This window comes from Armigeres subalbatus, chromosome 3, assembly GCF_024139115.2.
Source record: "Armigeres subalbatus isolate Guangzhou_Male chromosome 3, GZ_Asu_2, whole genome shotgun sequence".
NCBI classification, from domain to species: domain Eukaryota; kingdom Metazoa; phylum Arthropoda; class Insecta; order Diptera; family Culicidae; genus Armigeres; species Armigeres subalbatus.
Window position 1 is genome coordinate 43,012,474 of NC_085141.1, and position 7,834 is coordinate 43,020,307.

Genomic DNA, 7,834 nt, shown 5'->3' on the forward strand with positions numbered 1-7,834 from the left:
CTTGAATCTTAGATTACACACTTATCCACATTTAGTAACATGGAGAAGACAAGTTGACACAGACACAGCGTTTTGAAGCAATCACAGCATCATTGGAAATCAATTGTATTATTCGCGATTTTTTTAAGTTCTAGGACGAATGAGCGATAAACTTAGTCAAACAATTTCTATTGCAATCCATGCGCACAGTGCTTTAAATCGCCTTTGAAAATTACATCCCACCAGCTGGTGCCATGGCCCCCCCTAGACCGAGACTCTAGTTACGCCTATGCCAATACCTACTGAATATTTTATATAAACTTCAAGATTAATGCAGGAATTCATTCTTCATAAACTTTTATTATTACTTCATAAACTTTCACAAGAACTCCTTCATGGACATCTGAAGGAACTCCTTTGAAAATTATTGCGCAAATTAGGACAGTAACAAAACAAAACCATGTTTTGAATCTGGAATTATGACTGATGACTATGACTGTAAAAAAACATATAAAAATATCGGGTTTGCAGTCGATCTATCCATACTTCTTCGGATATTATCAAAAATTCCTTAGGAATTTACTTAGGAGATGCTTCGGAAATTTCTCCAGAAATTTCTTAGAGTATTCATTTAGGTGATATTTCAAGAATTTATCCAAAAGTTCGTTCGGAATATAATCCAGATATTTTTTCGTAAAAAAGATACCCACAAGATCTTCCATACATACCTTCAAAAATTCCTGCAGGAACTCCACCGTAAATTACTCTAATTAATCCATCGGTAATTCCTCCAGTGATTAATTACTAAATTCCTCAAAGAATTTCTTCAAAACTCCTCAGCAAACAAATCCTCCGGGGTTTCCTCAAGGAATTCCTTTAGCAATCCGCCGGAATTACTTACAGGAATTACCAAACAAATTCTTAAAGAAGTTTCCAAAGGAACTTGAAATTCTGGATTTTCTCTGTAGATTCCTCCCAGGAACTCCTTCAATTTTTTTCCAAGGATTCTTTCGGTGAATTATCAGGAAATTACTCTTTCAAAAATTCAAAGAAGGAATTCTAGAAATTCATTCAGATTATCCCTGAAGAATTTCTTCAAAAATTCCTGTAGGCATATCTTTTTTAAAACCTTAAAGAACACTTGCATCTTAAATATTCCTTCGGATGAATATACGAATTTTAATTTTAATTTCAAACGAATTTCTACAGGAATTCTCCAAGGAATTTTTAAAAGAATTTTTGAAGAAATTCCTAAAAGAACTCGTAAAGGAATCAACGAAGAAATTTTCGAAATTTTCTTATATTACCTTTTTGAATTTCCGGGGGATTTTCTGGAGAAACCACAAGAGGAAAATTTTGTCCGAGACTTGTGGAAAGAATTCTTGACGGAGAAATTTCCGAGAGAATAGAATTTCCGTTAGTATTCGAAGGAATATCTAAAATAATCGAAAGAGTTTCTATAGGAATTTCTGAAAGCTCTCTTGATTTTTTTTTAATCTTGGTGGTATTTTCTGAAGAATTATTTACGAAAAAATGACAAAAGTTAATTCCCCAGGAATTCTTGAGAACATCCGAAGAATTCAGGTCAGTAGTAAACCCCGGTTTTGACTCTGGAGTTTCTTGCTAGAAAATCGCAATTACAGTCTATACATTATCACACAAAAATATTCCAAAAATTGACCTTTCAATTATAGTCGATAAAATGCAATTAAAATTTCGTTACATTTAAACTACCTGACATTTTTTCAAATTAATTTATCGCCTTGACTGATTAACGCCTCCAATCATAATTGTTACTACTGACGCCAAATTATAAATGAACCAATTACGCCAAAAATGTTGGTGCCCCACCTTTACCAAAACTCTGGCGCCTCTCTGATCAAACTAGCCACCTAGAATTGTTGCTAATTTACTTAAGTTCCTATTACATCTATCTCGTTTGTCGATTCCCTACAGCAAGTTGAACCAGTCCAGTAATAATAAAGTGAGTAAATGATCAATCCTTTAGGATTTTAAACTTGTATAAAACGAGTTAGTACAACATCCAATTTCAATTTTTTTTTTTTCCATAAATACGCCTCTTGAGAATTGGAAAAAATTCGAGAAAAATATGAGACTTCATAGAGAAGTAACCTACAATTTGAACGAGAAAAAACTTCCAACCATTAGCTATGTTTTTTTTCTGATGGATTCATAAAACTCCACAGACTGTTTTAGTCTGGGTTTTAGCCTCATTTTGTAAAAGCAGTAAAAGCAGAACTGGATCCCACTTATCTTTTGCAATCTCCCTATACTCCCCTACCATAAACGATTCTACCCTTCTGGAAAAATCCTCTCGAGCTCCTCTGCATCCGCCATTGCGATCTGAAAGCACATAACATTTGCGTAATATTTATGTGCAACATTATCGCAAAACGAAACATTCCTTTGCTCTTGGGGCAACATTGTATCCCAATCTCAATCAGCTTATAAAACGATGAGCGATACCCTCTCCCCATCAACGATTAGGGCGGAGCTTTATCAGGCAGGATACTGGTCGAGGGCATGCGTCGTGCTTTCGCTGTTATTCCTCAATACTCGCTTCGCGGGACCGTGTGGTTGGTTTGTAAAGCTAAGAGTTTCCAGTAACTTTTAGTATTCTTCTAGTCCTCTTTTAAAGGAAGTCAAAGAAAATTTTGTACATTTTCTGTTGCACACCTAATGATTTGTCATGATTGAATAGATCATGATACATGTACTGAATGAAATTGATGTTAAACATAGAATTTAATTAACCCAAATTAGTTTAGGAATAATTAGGGATTAGGCAAATAGGTGTAAGTGATATTTTGGCCGCATTTAAATTGGGGTTTGGAGCTTTATGACAATATGTTAATATAGTTTCTAAGTGTATGATACAAATGTTACGATTCCAATTTTTTTGGAAAAATCTAGCCCTAATATCGTTTCATGTACGATAATAGGTTTTAATTGATTTTTAAATATTTTTGAGAAATTGTGTCGAATTGTTATGGCCATGTAAAAGTACCAAGTATATATAAAATAAATATTACAAAAAAAAACACAATTTGATTATGAATAATGAGGTACCCCCAACAACACGCGACGTGACTGTCGCCTCGCTGTCGCTTGGCGTTTGCGATTCAGTCACCGTTGGTATTTAGGTGCAAATAGAACATTGCAGACAGCGACCCAGAAATTGAGACGCGGCGATTAATTGTCGCCGTCTTAGGTTTAGGGAAGCCTTTACTTCTACATGACGTTGAAAGTTGAACGCATTTTTACAATAATAGGGGAATGTCTCTGGATTTGGACCTAGTCTGGGGCCTAGTTGCGTTTTTCGCTCATAACTTTTTTTCAAGTCAATATTATATGCGACTTGGGTTTGTCTATTGGTATCTATTGGATAATTTAAGAGTCCTAGCAGAATTTCAGAATTCGGTGATGATTAAGGGGTGGCGCAAAGGCATTTTTTTTATTTATATAGGAATTTGTATGGGAAAAGCTAGAAATTTGCTTGGACGAACTTACAACCAAGTGGTGGAATCAATTGGGATCGTATGCACTCGTCTTATGACAAGTGAAGACATGCCACTAAAAGCTCTAAATAATTTTCTTATCCATTCTATTCAACCAACATTCCTGACAAAAATGCTTTGGAAGGATGCAGTTAAAAAAGTTTTACATTAGAGATTCCGAGGCAGAACTTTTTATCATGTCAAGGAAACTACATACTATGGATAACTTGTTTTTATTAGATAAACTATTCAAACTACGCTAATTTTCTTCGTATTCCATAGGATGAATATGGGAGCTATGAGATGAAGAAACGGAACAGTTACTTGAAATCGAAAAGTACTTCACTTTATTCGAACTATGTTTTGTTTTACGCAACCAATGTCAAATTTGCATTTATAGTTATGTTTAGTCGTGGTTTCCAGTAGCCTTGCGAGCAAAGGTGTAAGTTTTCCAATCCAGAGAAGGCGAGTTCTATGTAGCTTTGGACTCTCGGTCTCGGTCTGGTCTTAGGTGTTTTCGTGTTGGAAACTTTCTCGACACCCTGGGCATAGGTATCCATTGTAGTTGCCACAGAAGATATACATACTCATTAGAGTGGGGCGTCATGGTCATTTTTACAAATCAATTGTTTTTCGAAGCCATTCTGGGTCCTGAACAACTGTGCAGAATTTGGGACCGATTGGTTGCCTCCTCGGGGCCCTCCTTAGCCGTGCGGTAAGACGCGCAGCTACAAAGCAAGACCATGCTGATGGTGGCTGGGTTCGATTCCCGGTGCCGGTCTAGGCAATTTTCGGATTGGAAATTGTCTCGACTTCCCTGGGCATAAAAGTATCATCGTGCTAGCCTCATGATATACGAATGCAAAAATGGTACCTTGGCTTAGAAACCTCTCACTTAATAACTGTGGAAGCGCTTAATGAACACTAAGCTGCGAGGCGGCTCTGTCCCAGTGTGGGGATGTAATGCCAATAAGAAGAAGAAGAAGAAGAAGGTTGCCTCCTCGCTTTCCGCATTGCCTTTGAAGTTTGTATGGAAATTAGTACGGGAGAACGAATATTTTTGCATTTCTAGTACTAGAGGTTTCAGTTCATCGTAAACCAAGTAGCACATTACGTTAAAGTAAAACCCAAAGGATGCCGAAAAACTTTGCTGAAGAAGGCACGTTGCTGGAACGTCCACGGAAAAAGTTATAACGCTTCGAAGATTGAGTGTTCAAACCATATGCAAAAAATCATTTATTCTGGCCCAGCACTGCCGAACTACGTGGAGCAATAATTTAACTGAGTGTTATTTCAAAATTATTGATTTTATAGGACTTTGGAGCTAATGGGAGATATTCAGAATGATTTCACAAAGTAAAAATTTCGACTAGAAGGAAAATGGGGTTTGCCCTCTGACAATTATTACAGGTTGTCCGGTAGTGCTGGCAGAAACATTGATTTCTTGCATATGGTTTAAACTAGAGGCCTCTAGTTTAAACAATCAATTTTGGAAACGTAATAACATTTTTTGTAGACCGTCCAAGTTGCGTACCTTCTTCGGCAAAGTCTTTCGGCATCTTCCAGGCTATTTATATGCGAACGTGATTGATGATAAATTGAAGCCGCTAAGAGCAAAAATGTAAAAAAGAACGTTTTCCCATACTAACCTCCATGTAAACTTAAAACGCGATGCGGCATGCGAGGTCGCAACCAACCGAGCCCATATTATGCACAGTTGACTGGGGTCCAAAAACGATTCAGAAAAACCTTGATCTCACTTGATCGGACGAAGTTTTCGTTTTCCCATACAACTGCGCCCCACTCTAATACTCATGTAATGGCGGGCATAGAAAAGCTTTCAGTTAATTACTGAGGAAATGCTAACAGAATACTAAGTTGAAAAGCAGGCCAGTTCTTAAAAACCATCAATGCGATTGACTAACTTGCATATATACACAGCAAATAATTTTGAAAATTCAACGACGTGTAAAATTTCCGCTTATTCCATCAAAGGAATTAACATTCAATATTCAATTGAAATTGACTGAATTTTACAAGCAAGCATCATTTAAATTTATTTCGATTCAAAAGAATAGTAAGATCGATTGAATGTTACGTTTATTTGCATGCTCTAAATATGTGCATGAAAATGCATTTAAAACCACAACATATTTTTATCTGTGTACTACATTTTCTATTTCTGAAAACTGCCGTAATTAAGAAGAAAAATATAACTGGATTTCCTAAGACTATTTTCGCCTTTCTTACAAAAATGTACTGTAAAGGATCACTAAAAAAATACCAACGGTACTGAACGAATAGTTCGGCCCAGAAGAAAGTTTTCCCGCGCACATTTAATTTCATTTCCCCCGACTACAAAACGGTCGTTTGCCTAGCGGCCTCTAAATCTCGGGTACTTTTTCAAAACGACGTATGTCGCAAATTGTAAACAATCCCGTTTTCAACAGCATATGGCATCAAATTCATCTAAAAATGTGTATATCTTCAAAGCTACATGAAAATGTGTTTTTAAAAATGTAAATCAATATTTTGCAAAACGGTGTAACATCATTTTTGAAAATATTGCACATACACCGCTTAGCAGAAAATGTACTTTAAAAAGTATTTTCGAACAACTAAATAGTTTAAAACGTGCATCTGCTTGTACTTTTTCATCACTGATTTCAAAATTAAGCATGTCGCTTAAATATTCTGATTTTCGTTAAGAAAAACCTTTTACGTTGTTTTTCTGCAGCAAATGTTGTTACGTCGTGTTGTAAGTGTTGCAATTTTTTGTCGCATGTGCGTGAAACGTTTCAACTTGACGCAACATTTCGACGTATCAACAATGCAGCGTACGGAGCAGCGTAACATTTCGACGAAAGTAGCATGACCTCGGTCATACTGACGTATCAAAACGACGTATGTGATTTATCTGCAGCAGAACGTTGTAACATATATTTTTATAAAAATAACAGAAATGTTCACACGCAGTGCAGATTTCAAGGTCAGTGACGATGAACCTTTTCATAATGTATCGTTGAGGTGTATTCAACTGCAATAAAAATGATTAGTTTCTAAATAGGAATAAAAATGAAATCTGAAAACTTTCAAGCTCATTTTCTCAGCTTGATCAAAATGTTACATACGCCGATTTGAAAAAGTTCCCGAGAAATACCCTGAATACATTATTGTCGGCGTAGCACCAACTTAGAATTCGGAAGTCCGAACTTCCGAACCGAACTTTCTTCCGAAGTTTTATCTGTCAAACTAATTGATGCGTTGTTTAGCGCATCTTTAGGGGAATCCATCGAACTACTTCCGAAGTTGGGAAAGTTGCCTGTATCTGGAAAAAAATCCAACTTCGGTATAAAAAGCGTAATAAATTTAATCCGGATAGACAATATTCATGGGAGGCTGCATCCTTTGCATCATTCATGGGTGCTATGAAAATTGTATACAACAAGGGGGTTGTGTCATGGCTGTATTTTATACACACTGAACAGCAGCTATTCAAAATAGAAGTAAAATCAAATCAAGTTAAAAGTTAAATCAGCAGTGATGCAAATTATATACGGGGAATTAATCTTATTATTATTATTATAATCTTTATTAAAGAGGTTTTTAGCCCAAGGCTAGTTCACCTCCGGAATTAATCTTGAATTTTAATCTTACATATGAATTCCCCTCCGCAGGCCAGATTAAAATTACCAACAAAAGTTGTGGGCCAAACACAATGGATACGTTTGCGTGCGTTTTGACAGTTTTCCCATGGGAGTATAAGGCATTTTATGAGACAGATCGAAACAGCTGTTTTTCTCGTGTTTATCTACTTTGACAATTAGTGGGAGCCGGTTTGTTTGGTTATTTCGCGCTGAACATTTCAATGGGTCGGATCATCAATTCTACCTATTTTACTTTTCGGTTTCTAGAGCTTAAGAACAAAGCTTTTCATACGATTTCCAATACGTGTTGCTAGATTATTCATACCATTGCATTCTAAGCATAAAATGCTGAAGAAAACATGAATTAAAAGTAAAACGTTAGAAAAAATATTTTGTTTGGACCTAACAGAAAGTTCACGCAGAATCATATTGCGCATAAGCCCCAAAATTTTATTCACACCTGTGTATTTCCGCGCCGAGCACTCAGCGCCAGACTCGGCGACAAGGAGATAGTGGTCAAGTTGGTACTCCTGATTTTTTGACAACTGATGTCGATTGGTTGTGTGAGTGCATCGGTGTCAAAAAATAGAGCTTTTAGCTGAAAATTTAATTGTCAAATGCACATTTTGACAGCAATATAGGTGTATGAGTGAATAAAATATGCAAATGCTCTATCGCGGAAGCAGTCGC